The 19,955-nt window shown below is 33.7% G+C and overlaps 1 long non-coding RNA gene across 1 annotated transcript; it reads left to right on the top strand.

Moving 5' to 3' along the window:
* The first annotated feature begins 16,807 nt into the window (after positions 1 to 16,807).
* LOC136971437 (uncharacterized) lies at positions 16,808 to 17,378 on the top strand. The gene is made up of 3 exons (XR_010880164.1): positions 16,808 to 16,927; positions 17,024 to 17,156; positions 17,225 to 17,378. It is a non-coding gene; the product is annotated as an uncharacterized lncRNA (long non-coding RNA).
* The last annotated feature ends 2,577 nt before the right edge of the window (positions 17,379 to 19,955 follow it).

Here is a 19,955-nt window from a genome sequence, read left to right on the forward strand (position 1 = left end):
AACTCGTTTTGTGTAGATAAAACTAGAATTAACTGCTAGGCAAAAATGAATTTGAGTTAAAACTAGTTTTAACCAGACAAAATGGGTTTTAACGAAGACATCCAGTACAAACTAGTTTCAACTAGTTAAAACGCGTTCTAACTAAGAACGGGTTTTGACTGTAACATATATAAAGAATTTAAATAGGAATACTAGAATTTTATATATATTGTTTTTGAATTTAGATTAAAAGAAACATAGAAATATTTGAACTATTCGTATGTATATAAATTTTTACTGTATAAAAATATGATTTATATTACTGTGTTGTTGATTGGGTTGCAATTTTCGAAAATCGATAAATTCGCACTGGTTTCCATCTGTCTATCTGTGTTCCCTGAATCTCAGATCGGAGATAAATGAAAGTCGTAACCAGATATGGAACGCTTACGAGCAGGAAACTTCCAATAACTACATACAAAATTTTGGTTTAAACCGGAAATAACTTTATTTTAATTCAACATTTTTTTCCACAACGGAGTTGGATACACGACAGGTATTACTCTATCGTCAACAAGAAAAGTATGATGTATAAGGGCAAGACACTACTATAATCGAAGACATTGTGACAAAAAATTGCAGCCTCGAATTGTGACGTTATCACCACAAATAGTTTCTCGTTACACTTGTCTATTACGTTTAAATAATAAAGATGTGTTTCAGAAAACAACAATATCCAGAATTACTGGTATCGCAGACGTTATAATATAAAGACAATAATCTAGATTTAGTAGTTGATTGTGCTCTCTAACTATTGACACTCGAAGGAATGTGTTGCTTTACAGGAAAGATTAAACAAATATAGGTGTATAACGCATATTCATCTAATAAACTTCTATTAGGTAGAAGACACAAACAAACTTTCAATATCAGTTACTGCAAAAAGTATTTATATAAACGTGTAGACAGACTGAACAGTTAAGATGCCAATACACCGGAGATCGAATTTCATCAAGTCAAAAAACAGTGAATTTTTACGGTTGGTGCGTATGACTAACTCTGAAAATCCCCTCTTCCCTAGGGTTTTGCCGTCGTCACCCAATCGCCCCATTGCTGGCCAAGTCGAATACATAATGGACTCTCTAAAACAGCCCTACTTCGTGTTCAAAAAGTAAAAAGATTTTTAAAAATACAAAATATAAATATATAAAGTTGTACGACAAGATTAAAGGTTGGAATTCAAATCGATAAATGACGTGGATACGTTTTTTTTTATTACAAAACGGAGAATTCCAGAATCGCGCATATTCTCCACCCACAGTCGAAATTTAGCCAATTATTATTCGTATTCTTTAAGTACGTCAACGCTGATTGGAAAATCTGTGTCGCTTACTCTCGACTATTGTCAATTCGAATGGTACCATTGCGTTATTCCCGTTGATAGAGTGAGGACGGAAAATGCCACCTGCTGTTCTGTTAATGTGTTTTTCATTAATTACTCTCTTCAACGTCATACAGTCGAGTAAGTTATTTTTGTTTATTTAATTGTTTTATTAGTAGTATTTTTATGTTGGAATATCGTCTTTTGTAAATAAAATATATGTTAAAGTCGATTTAAGGTCTAAAGAAAGATATAATAAATTTTCTGTTAGAAAAAAAAATGTTTCAGATTGAATAAAATAATCAATATATTTTTAATGACTAATAACCTTCAATTCGTCTCAGTATTTTTTCGCGCAGCTGGATTTTAACGTTTTTAGTGGGAAAATGTCTTGAACTTTTTCATTTGTACTTAAAATAATTAGAAAATGCAACTTGATTCGTGTCAAATAATTGAATTTTAAATTAGAATAATATCGTTCTATCGTATTGAAAAATAATTATTATTTTGGGCTGCAATTTTAAAATTGCAGACCTTATAAATTCTTATGGACGTTCGTCTGTTGCACTGTCTGTATAGTTGTCTGTCCTTTCTTAATCTCGTGAACGGTGTTAGATGAATTAACGCTGAGACCATTCATGGAAAGCTCGTGAACAGGAGGCCCCAATTTACTATATGCGAACCTCCAGTTTGGAGCTGAAATTACATTATTTCAATTTAAATATATTTTCCAAAATAAAGTTATTTTTATGCCATGACTCTCTTGTTAACAAAAAAAGTATGATATACAGGGACAAGAGACTACTAAAAAATTTCTTCCAGGCATTGTCACCATACCCCAATAAACAATTTTTTTATAATTTTAATATCTGATTAGGATCGAAATCCTGTGACATCACAAAAGGTTTTCTCATGCCGGATGATGCAATCATCCGGGTCGTTGAGTTCAGACCGTATTTTAAGCCCTCTTCTCAAGATGTTTCTTCATAAGATGGGTATTCAACACCTAAAAACTAAAATTACTTTAACTATTCCACATTTATTTACGCTTTAATTATTCAGTAGTTCTCAAAATGCTTATCGAAAATTTCTACTTGAAAATAAAATTTCATATTTTTTAAATGCTACATTTAGAAACCAATCCGTTTTATGTAAATTAGAATACACACAGGTATATATTGTATTGTTATGAATATTAAAAAAAATATTTTAATTTTCAGAATCTGGAGACAAAAAAAAAATATGGAGGTTGCCCTTAACAGTCGTAAGTACTTTCCTTATGTGTGTTTCTCTAAATTGAATTGTTCATCTTTACTTCTTATCAGTGGCGTAACTAACATTTAGCTTTGGGAAATGATCTCGGAGATGACCAAAAAGTACAATCAGAATAAAGTGAAATTAAGCTTACCGTCGAGTACCGTTTATTGATAAACAACAATCATTTCAATTCCAATACAAAAGTTTTCTGTGTTTTCTCCCCAACGTCTTTCGTTTAAAATTTCTTCCAAAAGCCTCTATAGATTGACTACTCACATCATCTCTCATAAGCACACCACAGCATATTATATTTGTTGTCATGGTTATATCTTGTTTTAGAAGAAACCGTCTTTCTTCTTAGAATTTACCTGTTATTTTTAATTTTGAAGTAAAGTCTGAATCATTTCTGACTAATTATGATCAAAAATTAAACATTTTTATTAATAATTCTTGTAGATATTGCACAATTCTCTATGTAGGCGATTCCTCCCTGAAGCCAAGCTTTAGGGCGGAATCACCTACATATAGAATTGTGTAAAGAAAGAAAGATAGGAATACAAATTCCTATCTTTCTTTCTTTCCACGCTGTGTTCTGAATAATATACTAACTTTTCTATCGTACAGTCCCATACAAGTGTTTTTGGACCTGTACGATACTTTGGACCGGACTATAAAAAGAAGCCGAGTGAAACGAATTCGTGTCGGGAAAGAATTTAGCCACTTCTTGAAAATAATAAGAGTTTTTTTTCTTCTAATAAAGAAAATTCTTTAGCACTCAATTGAAGAACATTCAATGATGCCACAATATTAAATTTACGTCACACTAATTATCAATTTACATCGTTATTCTTATATCTTTATTCATTTTCAATTTGCAGACACAAGCCCTTTCAAATTCTACCTGTAGGGAAGAAGTTTTCGCAAAAAATTATGAAATAACGAATTTGTTGAAAAATCTTTTTAATTTCGAGTTAAGTATAAAATTGTTATTAAGTTGTAGGAATTAATTATTACAATATAACTAATTTTATTTTGTCGTTGTTTGATCTGTACTTATTAATTAATTTAATTTCTTGATAAAAAATTTTAAACCATACACTCGTTTTATACTATTTATGTGATTATTTGTACAATATTTAAATAGTAGCAATGTCTCTTATATGCCACCTGTCGTGCCAAATTTAACTTCTTAATATCACTCCATCCTGAAATATTAAACGAAGTAGACACAAACATACGGTACTATACAATCCATTCACTATTCTTTCCTCTTTATTTACTTTTTAGGTTCAGAAAATCGCAAAACGTGAAGACTTGCAAAAAATTCAGATGGTCAAATCTGATACGTTTCCAATACTTTTTCGTTATCTATGTTACCGGCCAAACCCGATTTCAGGCCAAATAGCTTGTCCTACGCGTGTCAGGATATACTAGTTTAGTCTAGAACAATCTAGTTCGGCAGTGGTGTAGCGTAGTGGGGGCGGCAAAGGCGGCCCGCTCCGGCCGGCACTTATAGGGGGCGGCAAAATTTCACAATAAATAATAATATCTTGTAAAAATATTTAAATAAGGGGACGGCGAAATTTTCCTCCGCCCCGGGCGGCTGACACCCACGCTACGCCACTGTAATTTGGCCTAAATACTTTACGCTTAACTAGTTTGCCCTAGGCCGAACTGATTTAGAATTGTTATTGAAGTATATTAATTAATGGTTAAAATAAAATTAGAAGGCAATCAATTAGGTGAACAATATTTATTCAAACATAGTCTACTTAATTATGAAAAAACTGTATTGATTAGAAGTGACGCAAGACTTGTACAAAACTATAATATAAAAAGAAGCTAGTCAGTACTTATCAGTTGGTATTTTTTTTATTAAGCCATGCACTTTTAAAGGTAATTAACTTTCGAAAATATTTTCAAAAATTCAAACGAAATAATAAAAATAACTTTTAAAGTCAAACTAAAATTAAAAATGAACTTATTTGTGTTTCTTAGTTTAACATATAAAATATTTAATCTTTTATTTAATTTTACGGGGTGGGTTAAAGTGTACCTAGGTAACCCCAATGGGCGCTTCCCACTGTTCGTGCTCCGACGGACTCCTCTCGGAGGGGAGCCGCCGGCAGGCTGCCCAGTGTTTAACGTCACTAGTTATTGATTCACGGTAGTTCTTGAACAAAAGAAAAAAAAAAGGAAACGTCTACTAAAAGTGTACTTAACCTACCAAACCAACCTAACCAAAACACCGCCATTGGGGTTATCTAGGTACACTTTAACTGCAGGGTGTACTGTGGTGGCATTTCGAATTACACAAAATCATTTATTTTACACCGGCACCTATTTCTGGTACATAAATCAGTTCGGCCTAGTTAAACTTGTTAAACCTAAAGTATTTAGGCCAAACTAGATTGTTCTAGGCTAAACTAGTATATCCTGACACGCGTAAGACAAACTAGTTTGGCCTGAAATGGGTTTGGCCGGTAACACATATATATATATATATTTATTTATTTAATAACCGTGAATCTATAAAATATTATACAGAAACTGTTAAAAACAGATTAAAACTATCAGAATACAGTAATACCTCGGTTTTTGTTCACATCGGTTATCGTCGGTTTCGGTTTTCGTCTATTGCCTCGGATTTCGTCGGCGTGCTCAAATGACCTCGCTGCTAATTTTGCGAAAACAAAGAGCGACCCACCCGTTTTCCGGCGCAGTGTGGCGTTATTTCTCGTTGTGTGAACATTACCCCGTGACGGCCCACCATTGGCCAACGGTTTCGTTTCCCGAACACTGGGAGTTCGGTCGTGAGTTCGCGCTTCGCCGGAACGGGCTGGCCAGATAATTTTCCGGGTTTTCTCCAAGTCTGTAACTGCTGAAGAGAGGCCAGTTATTCTTAAACGGAATTCCGAAAAGGCATTATTTCCATCGATACGACTATCATAAACGCATACAACTACTATTACATGACAATTACGTCACACTTTAGTACGGGGCTATATAGGTTAGAAGCTCTTGTCCAACTAGCTTATACTCACAAGACATTACCCCGCGTGTCTAGCCGAATAATTCCATTTTTTCGTCTTAATGCTAATTATCTTATCTTTAATCTTAATGCTTTTATCTTTATGCTAATTAGACTTTTCTGTTACCGGTAATTTCTTATTGCTTTTAGTATTTAACGCTATATTAATTCTCTATAAAAAGTGTTTTTGGTATGTATTTTGGAGTGTCTAGAACGAATTAATTAGATTTACATTGATTCATATGAAAATAATTGCCTCGGTTTTCGTCGGTATCGGATTTCGCCGATTGTTTTCGGACGAATTATCGACGAGAACCGAGGTATCACTGTATACTACTAATTGTAATTTAAATATAAGTAATTAAAATTAAGATTTACTTTATGTTTTATAAGAAATTATATTAAAAAAGGTAAACTTTATATCAATTTTATTATTTTATTAACAACACTAATTCTTTTTTCTTAGCAGATGCACCACACCAAGTGTTCCGCCGCATATACTCTCTGAAATGCTGAAAAGTTTTAATGTATTTGACTTGTTGCAACTAAAATATCAGGTATTTGTGCTTAATTGTTCTTAATTCTCCTCCTATTCTAACGCCTTTTGTAGCCAATAAGGGTGCACTTATTCTATCAGATCTAGAGTACAGATTATCAGAGTCGCGACAAACGAGTCATCGCCGCCATGTTCTGGCGACTGTCATTACGTGGTCTTTGAGTGTACATTAAGAAATGACGATTAATTCAGTTTAATAAAGCATGTTATTCGTTCTTTTTATTTAAGAATATAACGGATGGATGAATCTTACAGAATCGATAAGATTTAACTCTCTAGCATTAGTATTTTTAAACAAAAAATTAATTTTGTTTACTTATTCGAAAAACTTTTAAATGGAAATTACAAACATTAATTTAAAGCAAACGTAAGAAATCAGTCAGTAGTTAATGAAATAGGTATTCGGCTTGTGAAAACTAATACTGTATTTACTAATTTGACAAGATTTAATGTGGGAATATACAACATACGCGTGCTTATGTAACATGCAAAGGTAATGCCGGGTGTTGGCCTGACGTAACTTCTCTCCACTCCACCGGGAAAGCTTCTAAATGTTTTATTATTAATAGTCATTTTGTGTCGCTTTTATTTAACGTCCTGTCTTTATATTGTAAAAATTATTTATTTATTTCTTTAAATAAAATAAAGTTACAGTAGTTTGTTCTTACACTCGCTGGAGCAAAGATGTGTTTCTCTTAATTATTATGCCTTTGTGTACATTTTAACTTTATTTAAAATTTATTTTGTATACTAGTACTTTCCATATATTAACAGAACTTATTATAGTGGAAATTATGGCTGCAGATATTTAGTCTTACAGATAAAAGATAGTTTACCTGGTGAACTAAATAACAGAACATTATTTTTGATCTGTAAGACTAAATATCTGCATTCATAATTTCCACTATAATAACTTCTGTTAATATATAGAAAATACTAGTATACAAAATAAATTTTAAATGTGTTTCTCTTCTTTATGTGTTATTTCACTACATAAAACTTTTAACATTAAGACTATTGCATTTAAATCTAATTGTCCAACACAAGTAATTATTTCAAACAGTATATTTTCATATAAACTTTCATCTATAGAGTTACCTGAGAAATAGTAAGCTACAACTTGTTTTCATCGTAAAGTAATCCCACGTCGCATAATCACAAATACACGAGTTGCAGTCTCAGAATGTCCAGGTAGAGTTACATCACCAGTATGTGTTACTACTGCTATCAAACATTTTTGAAGGAATTATTGCCATTTCATCTAACAGAATAACATAATCTTTATCCTGCTCATTTTTGAATAATTTCACTTTAATCTTTAAAAATTCGAGAGTTGATATGATTTATTATCATCTTTAACCTTTTCTACTTCCTTTTCCAAAATTCCAATTTTAAATTTTAATGTTTTGATAGTGTTTACGTTTTTAACATTTTTCTTCACATGATCTTCTGTATAGTTGTTTATATATTTTTTAAATTCTGTTGAAACATAAATATATCTTTTGTATGTACTATAGCTAATGTATCATGATTTTCATAAATGTCTTCAGCTAATGTGGTTTCTTCTATAAATGTTGAATATGTGTTAGAATTTGTTAATGGAGTAACAGTAGAATGAGTAGTATGCAGTAGAGAAGTAACTTTTGCAGTTTTTACTTGTTTTATAACAGTCGAGGATCTTTCTTTTGGTAATTTTCTGTGAATAATTTGTTTTTTGAATGAAAAAAATTATATAAATGGCGCTGAGAACTAAAAAAGTGCGCACTTTTTTTAGTTAAAATTTTTCTCCGAATAAAATCTCTTGAAAAACATTTCTTGGTATATTCTTTTGCAGAAGAATTAGAACAACCAAAAGCTGAACATTCAGACATTATTTCAGTGATATCTGCATAATAAAATTAAAGGGTATATTCTAAAACACCATTAATGCATTCAGCAGAATAACAATACAAAAGTACTAGTATGTAAATGAATCATTTGTATAATGAATTTTTATACGCCTTCTAAATTGTATTAGCTTTACAAATGATATTTTAAATTATCACATATTACCAAATAAATGCTGCAGTGTTTTATTTATATTTCTTTATTATGATAGTATCGTATTAATATTTTTATAATTATGATACAGTTAAATCGAATTGCTAAAAAAATATTGTATTGCACTAACTGTATTATTCTGTGTTTGGTTACAAAGAAAAATCGACTATAATTCCCACTATGGTATCATATGATTAATTTATCCCAGAAACCAGAGAAAAAAATATTCCGCAATTTATTTGCTAATCATAACCATCATTACTGTGACAATGCGCGAAGCGCCCCTATGCTTCGGCACCACTGGACCGAAGGGTCGATACCGCGTTTGCGATGACAATTTCGTCAGGACTGACACCACTGTGTCTTGAAGGTAGACACGGAAACCTAGATGGCCGCTAATTCGGTATCGATGATATGCATGGCGATCCGGTCAGCAACCGGCGCCAAACTGATTCCGGGTCATTCGGTATGAAATGGGCTACCGGGCAAGTGGATGTAGGCAACCAGGCACCACAAACGAAATATTCATCTGGAAGAAATTTGAAATTACATCTAAGGAAAAATTTATCTTTAGGTACTTGGAACGTAAGAGAACTTTTACAGACTGGAAAGCGCTACATAGTAGAAAGAGAGCTTAATCGAGAGAATATACCGATTTGTGGCATCTCCAAAACACATTGCAGAGAGAGGGGTCATTTTGATACAATTGACCACACGATATAATTTTCAGGTACAGTACGACCAGAAATGAACGTAATGGAGTGGTCTTTGTTATTGATAAATGCCTAAGAAAATTTGTGGAAAGCGATGAACCTATCAACGACCGCATAATCAAAATTACAATGTCTTCCATGCCAGTAAAACTTCATATTATTCAGGTTTATATGCCCACTTTGGCTGCTTCGGACGATGAAGTGGACACAGTGTACACACAAATTGAAAATATCATCTCAAAAATACCACAGAAGTATATATTGATAATAATGCGAGATTTTAATGCTAAGATAGACAATACGAAAAATGATGATGATAATCTACGATGCAGTATAGGACAATTTGACTGGGTACGAGAAATGAGAGAGGAAATAGACTTCTTCAGTTTGCAATCGATAAGTTTTTCGATAAATAACACCATGTTCAAACACCATTATCGGCGTCTTTCTACTTGGACCTCTCCAACAGGTGAATATAAAAACCAAATTGACTACGTATTAATATGAACAAGATGGAGATCATCAGTAAATGATGTCAGAGCAAGACTTGGGGCAAACTGCAACTCTGATCATAAGCTACTAAAAGCGGAAGTAACATTAAAACTTCATACAATAAAAATATCAAAGATCAACCCATGACTTGAGACTCCAGCTTACAACAAACTTACGAAAATCTTACAACAAACTCTGAAATTTAGACCCTTCATCCTTTACAAACAACCCAGATGATTTATGAACAGAAACAAAAAGTTGGATTTTAACTGGATCACACAATGCACCACACAACATCGGCCGCAAAAAAAGAAACATTGGATGACAAATAGTACCCTTGAGTTAATAGATGAAAGGAAAAAATTATTAACTTCAGCAATCGCTGCAGGTGAAAAGAAGAAAGAACGAGACAAAAAAATCAAAAAGACTTGTAAGAAAGACAAAAATGATTATATCGACAGTATATGCAAAGTACTTGCTCGTAAACCACCAATTGATAAATACATCACTCATGCAGAGGATATGGAAAATTAAATGTGGCTTCCATCTTGCCACACTGTCAAACGTCTTTGACACAGATTCTTAGTAAGAAAGCATACCGTTCGAATGTACCTTAGGCCTCTGTACTAAGTCCGGGTTTAACGAAATCTCTTTTACAAACTGTGCTATTATCATCTGCACTGATGGCTCGAAATGTGCAAATCAAGTCGGGGCTAGCTTCGTAGCCTACCGTAATGATGTTGAGATTTACTGTAATGTTTACCGCCTTGGCGCTTTTTGTAATGTTTTACAGGCCGAGCTTTTTGCAATTTCGAAGGCTATTGATTGGTGTGAAGGAGTCGTTAATAATGCTAGAATTGAGATAGTAACAGATTCTTTTTCATCACTTATAATGCTCAGGAAATAGTCTTCTCATCCTCTAGCCCAATGTTTCTCAATCTCTAACGAATCGTTGCCCCCTTCGATAAAACCGTTACGTAGTATCGACCCCTTCACTTCGAAAAAAATTTTTCAATCGGCTAATCAGGACTCCCGAATATTATAATTCCTGCCACGTGACAGAAAAGGGTTAAAAGTGGAAGGAAGAAGGATTATAGGAATGCTATTTGTTTAATTATTGTACGATATAATGAATAAATATCTGTTTATTCATAATATAATGTTTTACTATACCGCCCCCAGAAATTGTTTTTCGCTCCCAAATTATAAATTGTTACTAATCGCCCCCCAACATGGAAAAATCGTCTACCTGGGGGCGATATCGCCCCCGTTGAGAAACATTGCTCTAGCCTTTACCATTCTACGAACATTAATTGACTCTGACAACGAATACTATTACAGTTGGATATGCTCACATAGCACTAACAGGGGGAATGATCGGGCCGACCAACTTGCCAGGTTGGCGGCTGGTGATGAGAATATTGCTATTAGTTATAATAAAATCTCTACCAAGGAGTTAAAAAAGGTACAATGGAATGAAATGCTTCTGGAATGGCAGCGTGACTGGAATGCTAACACGTCTCTTATCAAACTATTTTTCCTGAGATTTTTAAACTTATATATAATACTTGGATTGTTGTTAATCACCAAACTGTTCAATTTTATTCTGGTCACGGGCGTTTTAACTCATATTTAACTCGCTTTACTACATACAACGATAACCTTTGTCTTGTTTGCAATACAACTTATGCCAGTCTTCATTATATATTTGATTGTATTACTACTGAATGTGAAAGAAACAATATACGAACTCACATGATTAGCAAAAATCTTTCTTGGCCCTGTAAAGCCCGTGTGCTTGCAGTAGACAAAGAAATCTCATGATTTGCTTTTCCAATTTATTGAAAAATGTTTTCAAGTTACTGCAATCCATTGAGTTTTCGGTTACTGTTACCTTAGGTTCCAAAATGGCGGCCGGGGAAATTTTTCCGTAGAGTCGAGACGTCGACGACGTGGGGATTTTTTCCCGTTCGGTTTCTACCCTGCGTTCGACGTTGCCGAGTATACTGTAACCTCGAAACGGAGACGGTATTGTGTAAATTTGCGTCGGTAGAGGGAGCCTTTTCGTGACGTCGTGCGAGAGTAAAATCGGCGGGAAATTCGTAGGGGTGTTACGAACGAATATGGAAATGCATGATCTGCGACGTGATTTCTGTTCATTTCTGGGCAATTTTATGCAAATCGACTAGTTTCCTGTTGGAATCGTTTACTGCTGTGTTGCGACGAATTGCGTATTGGATTAATTGCTGTTTTTTTTCCGTAACGACATTTCATTTGCACACAAATTGCTATCGGTGAATATTGATTATTATTAATTCTTCCAGTATTAGTAAGTATTGTTATTTCTTTTATTACAATTTAATCCTAAAAGTTAGAGAACCAAGTAATCAGAAATTAAGGAAAGACCGTGTTTTTTTCCTCTCCTTACCTCCCCGCGTTTAGTTTATTGCCAATTGTTCGATAATGACTAGTTTTGCCGATTTCAGTTGCAACGAAGAATTTTGGTCGAGATGCACTTCCCGTGATTTCTACAAGTTAATGGAAGACGACTTTTCGGAGCAAGGTTTGCCTCCCCGTATCGATAACGCATCGAATTTTGCTGTAAAATTAAGCATACAGCCGACCGAGTCCGTTTGCATTTATTGCGATGAAGATAAGAAATGCTTCATATATCAGGTGAACGACAGATCAGAAAATACTGTGAATTGGATCGTTTGTAAATACGTGAATTCCGGCAGTACGATAATAACGGACGAATGGAAAGGATATATGCACATTGACGACATAGAAGGAGTAGCGGTCGAACATAGAACAGTCAACCATTCGAAAAATTTTGTCGACCCCCAAACAGGAGATCATACTCAGAATATCGAACAATCGAAAAGTGAGTAAAAAAACTCCTCTTTTTGTTGTTTTTTATTGTTTATTTCGGTTAAAAAATCCGCGGAGTCTGCAGAGAAATTCAAGATGGCGGCCGGAACCGCGGCCATCTTGAATGCAGAGGAAAGTTTTTTCCCCGTCGCAGTCTCCGAAGTAGAAAAAAATTTCCCTGGCCGCCATTTTGGATCCTAGGGTAACATTAACCGAGTTTTCTTACCGATAAAATCCTTCTCTTTTACTGATGTATTTCTGGTGAAATGTTGTTTCATACAACATCACCTCTGCTTGTTTGATGGCACGTTTTGACTTACAATTAGCTGGTCAGCTTTGCAACTTTTGGTTTCACTTTCTTTTATGTCAAATCATTCAAGGACTTTTATGGCGCTGAAGGACATCCAATAGACTTTAAAGTGGTACAACTCACTTATGGATTTTTGTGGTGTTTAAAGACACCCTCAAACATTTGCGGCGCTTCTCACTCACGGACTTTAATGCTACTGAGGATACCCATGGACTTATGAGACTCACTGTGAACTTTTCATATGTGGTACTCTGCTTTTTTACGAATCGAACGCATACAGATTTGATTAATCTTAAATTTTAATACATACGTATCAATCTCAAATTATTTAATTTTTAATTGTTAATATAATATTACATATTAGCATTTATGCTTTATTGTTAATTGTTTTACAGCTACTGTAACATTATTGTTATACTTTGTAACAGTATGTTCTAATTGTATATATACTTAGGCATGTAAAACATCTGTAATACTCTTCTTGTAAAAAAACTTGCTAACTTCTGTGTCAACCAATTGCTGTTAGTACATAGTATTACCCACGTTATTACTATCTGTTTGTAAATCAATAAATGTACTTAATTATCAAGAAGTGTCATGTAAAATCAAAACATATATTTGCAATTTTACAACGATACTGTACTGTAATTTTATATCTGTAAAACCAACTAACAAATATATTGTATTATAATACCTGATTATGCATTTGCGACATCAGGTCATGTAACCTTGTTACATTAATAAATCTACGATGAATGAAATAAAATGAGGTGGAAAGAAAAAAGAACTAGACGAAAAAAATCAAAAAGGCTTGTAAGAAAGACAAAAATGATTATATCGACTGTATATGCAATGAAATTGAGGTCCATGCAAATAATAATCAGACTCGTGAACTGTTCGATAAAGTTAAATGTCTAGCAAAAAACTTCAAACCACGCACACAAATAATTAAAAATAATGAAAATGAAATCATAACTGATGCGGAAGGGAGTGCGGATGTCTGGAAAAAGTATTGTGAGAAACTTTATAAAGACATTGAACAAACAAATGGTAATAATGAACTTCAAAATTGAAGGACAGGGAAAGTTGAACCATCTATTCTTAAATCAGGGGTAGAAAAAGTCAAAAATACATTAAAAAGTAACAAAGCGCCGAGACCTGACAACATAACCTCCGAAATTTTAAAAGCAATTGGAGAACTGGGTGTTGACATATTTCATAAAATCTGCTCCCTAATTTCGAAATCTGAGAGATGACCAGAGGAATGCTGTAAATCAATATTTATTCCAATTTATAAAAAAGCGCACCAACAGACTGTAGTAACTACAGAACTATCGGCCCAATTAACCATGCCAGTAAAGTAATGCTCCAAATAATTAACCGTTTGAAACCCATCCTGTTACCTGAAATAGCTGTAGAACAGTCGGGGAGTTCGTTTATCTCCGGTAAACGAACTCGTAAACAAATCTTGAATGCTCGACAAATCACTGAAAAAAACCTATGAATTTAATCTGAAAGCTTACCTTAGACTATACCAAAGCCTTTTATTGTGTGAAACGGCACAAATTGTGGCTCGCTCACTAGAACATGGGAGTCCCGCGCCATCTTATTTCGATAATCAGAAATTTATATAAGAATAACTCTGCAAAAGTAAGAGTCAACAAAACTATGTCTAATACATTTACATCTGAGGCTGGTGTAAGACAGGGATGTATTCTTTCCCCTCTACTCTTTAATGCTTATTCTGAAATAATCACGAGAAGAGTGTTGGATAACTGGAACAGAGGCATCTCCATCGAGGGCCGTAAAGTTAACGACCTGAGATACGCTGACGATACACTTATTATATAATCCAATAAATTAGAACTTGAATATATTATGAAACGTCTTGAAACTGAGAGCAGGAAATATGGATTGCTGATTAACGGAAGTAAAGCAAAAGTTATGATAATTGATCGTTCCTTGTCACAGACTAAGAAAATTGCAGGCTGTAAGGTGGCGAATAAATTTGTTTATTTTGGATCACTTCTTACGAATAAAGGAGAATGCGATGATGAAATTAAACGCAGAATTTGCCTCGCTCGCAATGCAACCTCTAAATTATTTAGAATTTGGAAAGATTCTGAAATCACTATTTTTAATAAACTAAAGCTCATAAGAACGCTTATTTTTCCAATTTCCACTTATGCCGCGGAAACCTGGACCATAAATGCCACTTCTTGGAAGATACTTGATTCCTTTGAAACACGGACATATAGAAGAATGCCGAGAATCTCTTGAATCACCGAACAAATTGCTCCATCTTAAATCAACTGAAAATCACAAAACTCCTCACCACTAAAATGTACCGATCTTACCTTCGCTTCTTCGGACATATTTCCATGACGTAAACATGGATTTGAGAAACAAATTCTAGAAGGGAAGATCAACGGCAAACGCCCTAGAGACAGATGTTCGGATTAGGTGGGTATACAAAGTAATGATGATTACGGGACATACAATGTAAGAAGCCATCCATATGGCCCAACACCGGGAACAGTGGAAAGATACAATTAAAGCGTCAATTCGTAATATCAGCACACCCTTTGAAGGGCATAAGACTAAGAAGAAGAAGAAGAAGAACAGGGTACAAAATGAATATTTCTCTGTTTCGTTCAATAAAATATGAAATGCATGTTGGACATTCAAAAATATTCAACAAATATAGATTCATATTATTTATAAAAAATTAACGAATGGCGAAACTCCCATTCTGTTGATCTTTTTTGTCCATGCTTGATATACCCACTTGCGGTGCTTTCTTGATTGCATTTCTTTTTCTTTTTCATCCAAACATATAGCTATCATAGCCAATTCATCCTCACAATTACACAAATCTTATTGTTGGAATAAAATTAATTTAATTAAGTTTAATATATTCTGTTTAATTATCAAAGTTATCGTTATAAAATCAATTTGCAATAATAATTTTTAAAATTTGTTCTAATATCCGAATAAATTCTAATCCGAAAAAAAAAATATATATATATTTAGGGTCTTGCTCGTTTGTCCCTGTCGGTCCGTTCGTCTCGTCTAGTTTGTCATTGTGTTCGTTTGCTTTTCGCGCTGTCTGTCTAGCTGCTAAAAAGTATTAAGATTCGCAATTGCGTTCAGTTTTATTAAGTAAATTAAGACTTTCTACTAACAGCCACTTGGCACTAACTTCTACACTTAGCTGTTCGTGGCAGACCTCAATTATTGTTTTTCCCTATATTCAAATTTTTTCTACACCCTTCGGGGAACTACGGCCTTGCAGCCTAAAAACTGCACACCAACATCAAACATACAGGGTACTATAGCCTTATGTATGCCGTTCAGAGAGATTCTACTTTTCTCTACTGTCTATCTTCTCTCCCTCCTTCTTCCCCTCCCTTTTCCCTTATCCTCTTTTTTACCGGCTAAACACTTCGTGTACGGCTGATGTCTTGTATGTATGCATGTATGTATGTATCTTCCGTTATTTTTTGTATGTAAATTTTTGTGTTCTAATCTCGTTTAACCTGAAGATGGCCTATTGAATAGCTGAAAGCTAAAAGCGTTAGTTTAACTTTAATAAATATTCTCAGTAACTTAAGGTATATTTTGATTGTCTGACAATCTTGATAAATAAGACCATTAAAGTATTTCTAATATATTACCCGATCGAAATATTTAATTCTCTCGAAGATGGAAAGCCCAGACAAATTCTAACTATATTAGTCATCAGTCAAAGGCAAATTACGCAATTTGTTAAACATAAGATATAGCAGAAGTAATTTTGTGTAAAAGGAAGGTGCAGCCATTAACCAGACAGGCAATCCATAATCAATGCAAAATTGAAAATTAGCATTAAAAAATGGATTGGCAATGCCATTTTATTAAATATAGGCTTATAAAATCGCCGTAAAATAATAATAAAAGCTTTTTTATGAGGTACTTCAAAATAGTTATCAAAATGAATTTACAATAATAATATAGAACTTTTACACTCGATGTAATACGATTTGAAATACTTTGTTAACCTATTCCGAGATTTCATTCGTATCGCGTGTATAATGTGCTACTTCCCTTTTCTGTTCTTAATTATAAAGAGTAATCTTTCGTATTTTTATATTATTCAGCTAGCAGATATTTCGCATCACAAGTACCAGTTACTTTTGATGCATTTCAATATGTGGACTTCCTTTCAGTCAATACAATTGAATCAATTACTTTCATGATAAAGCAAAGAAAGAAGAAACTCGATTGGAAAGCAATTTTCAATTCATTTTCAAAACAGGTACAAGTTTTATAACGACTTTACTTCAATTGTTTTAAAATGCTAACAGATATTTAAAATACAATAATGTCATTTCCTTGTTACCAAACTAATAAGGTTTGGTTATCCTTCGTATTCTGTGTTATTCTCTTCGGATTAATATTCCGAATATTCCTGCGAGACACGGAAGGAAGTCCTTGGACTCTTACAAGTATATACTGGTATCTGCTCCGTACATTATTGTTTCAAGGTAACTTGTAAATAATATAATTTTATCGCAGGTAATATTTAATTTTAAACAGTAATTTTTTTCTATAGGAGTGAATACCAGAAATCTGAATCGTTCGTCGTCTAGAATAACATTTGGAATTTGGTTGCTAATGATAGCCGTATTGTTGTGGGGTTATGCGGGAGTTTTGACTTCTTTTTTGGCCGTGCAAGCTGACGAACCTTTACCGAAAACATTCGATGAATTGGCAGAAGCCATTAAAAAAAAATAATTTACTTGTTATATAATGGAAGGATATGATCTTCGACGGATTTTACAGGTAAGGAATATACTGTAATAATAAAGCGTATTAGAAATTTCGTCTTATTCGTATTGTATTTGTGAGAACTCACGATATAGAGATGATGTACTAGCGAGGTTGAGACCGAAGTTTTAAATGCGAAAACGTGTACGTTGGACGTTAGCGCCGCTTTCCTGTAAGCGTAGAAGTTTGACAATGGCGTTTGGAATGTCGAGCATGATTCCACTGGCTTTCCAAACGCCATTGTCAAACTTCTAGGCATACAGGAAAACGGCGCTCAACGTCCAACGTACACGTTTTTGCTTCGAAAACTTCGGCCTTAATCTCGCTAGTATCTTTTCCCACCTCCTAACACCTGATGTGAGATCAGGTTCGGAAACCTCGCTCACGAAGTCTGGAATAGCAAAATGAATGATCAAGAAATCGTTAAATTTCCGCTTTAACGTCAGTCCTGACACCAGTTAAGATTTTACGCGTCTTAACTGGCGATTAAATGTATTTATACATATACAGTAGAGAGTCGTTTATCCGAATAAATTGGGGACTCGGGTTGTTCAGATAACTGATTTTTCGGATAACCGATTATGTACGAAAAAATATATTAACCTGTCCGATGTTCAACTTTTTCTCCGTTGCGTGTCGCTTCGTGTTGAATTTTCGTCGATTTTAAGCCTAACAAAAATTTTTATAATAATAATCGAGGCTATTGTATCGTTAAAAATTATTTCTTTATTTTGTACAAACAAAAAATAAATATATTGAAAAATATAAAAACATGAAAATTATACTTTAGAAGTAAATCTAGTATCAAAAAAGTTCGATTCGGCACGATAAAGTACGACTGGAAAGCGTTCGGATAGCCGACGTTTCGGATATCCGGTTTTCGGATAACGACTCTCTACTGTATGTTCGAATGGGCAGGGTCGTGAGTCGGCGATAGAGCGACCGACATTAAAAAAATCAAGTTCAAAACCAGATTAAAACAAAAAAGAACGATTTATTAATTAATAATAAATTGGAGTTTAAATACAAACGATATATATATATATATGAAAGCTAAATACAGTCGAGTCCGCATAAGTCGACACCCGAATAACACGACACCATCGGTTAAGTAGTCACTTTTCTGTGGTCCCCGGCCGACTTACATAAGCATTAATGTTAAAAAAACCTCCGGTTTACTCTACACCGTTTAACTCGTCACCACTGAATAACTTGACATACTTTTGCCGTCCCACACTCCGATAAATCGTCACCCCCTCCTGAAAATAAATGAATTCACTCTGCACGTGTGGTGCGAACTCATTTTTTCAGGAGGGGGAGTCGATTTATTTATTAATATATAATTAATATATATATACCTATTAATAAAAATGCTTTAACATTTTATGTATAAAATAATAAGAGATAAACAAATAGAAAATATACAATCTACATCAACGTCACACCAGAATCCAATTTTGCATTTTCTCACCCTAGAGGCATTAACACTTTTCTAGTTGCGTGATTATTCCACCCCCCCCCTTTGTCGCGGCGTCTGACAGAATCCATTTTTTATCTTTAAATTGTAAAATTTTTGGCTTCGCTTAAAAAATTATTATTACATCTTTGTTTTCTTTATTTTTTCTACTTTTAAACAGTGTCAAATATTTTTTTATTGACACAAATGCTTTATTTGTGTCGAATTTAATGTAATTTGATACGCAAAACGCAAAAAATAAACATATCAAATTTCAACTCGCTGTAATTTCTCTCAAGTTTCACCGATCGCCATCGGGTTTGTTTGTAAATGCGGAAGAAATATGACACTTTCGAGTGAAGTCAGTAAAAATTTCGTACTACTGCGAAAAATTTGTCAATATACCTCGCTATACCCCCTATCGCGAAAGTCAATAAACGTTGATTGTTTTATGACCCTATTTTCAAATGCTTCTTTCTGACTCGTAAATCGACCAATTGACAAAGTTATTATTTTGTTTTACTCACATGAATGTTGTATTTAAAATTTAACAGATATTTTCTTTATATTTCTACACATGAATTTTATTTTTAATTTTGATTATGATATAGTCGTGTGTTAGGCTTAACTCGATCATCTAATATAAAACTTGACATCGCTTAAAATATTATTCAATCTATCAAAATTCTCTGTTGATAGTATAGATATAAATGTTTTCTGTGCATGAAACGAAACAATCAAAAAAATAATGTGTGGACCATCGAAAATTCGGCAATTTACCACATGATGTCAAATGCGTAAATTCATCTATTTATAACTAAAAATATTCTTGAAATTTCACCAAAAAAATGCATTTGCAACAATACCTATATAAAATTGTTGCGCAAGAAAAAAAATTGTACAATTAGAGCAATCTGTATTAAAGATATTAATTTTGAAAATTTTTGTCGCTGTTATTTCTCGCGCGGACAAACGCGATTTCTCACAGAGTATAATAAGACATCGTCGAGTTTAGTATTAAATCTCGATATCTCGGTTTAAAATCAGGCTAAAATGAATC

Source organism: Centruroides vittatus, unplaced genomic scaffold (genome assembly GCF_030686945.1).
Source record: "Centruroides vittatus isolate TY-2023 unplaced genomic scaffold, ASM3068694v2 contig_2530, whole genome shotgun sequence".
Lineage (NCBI taxonomy): Eukaryota > Metazoa > Arthropoda > Arachnida > Scorpiones > Buthidae > Centruroides > Centruroides vittatus.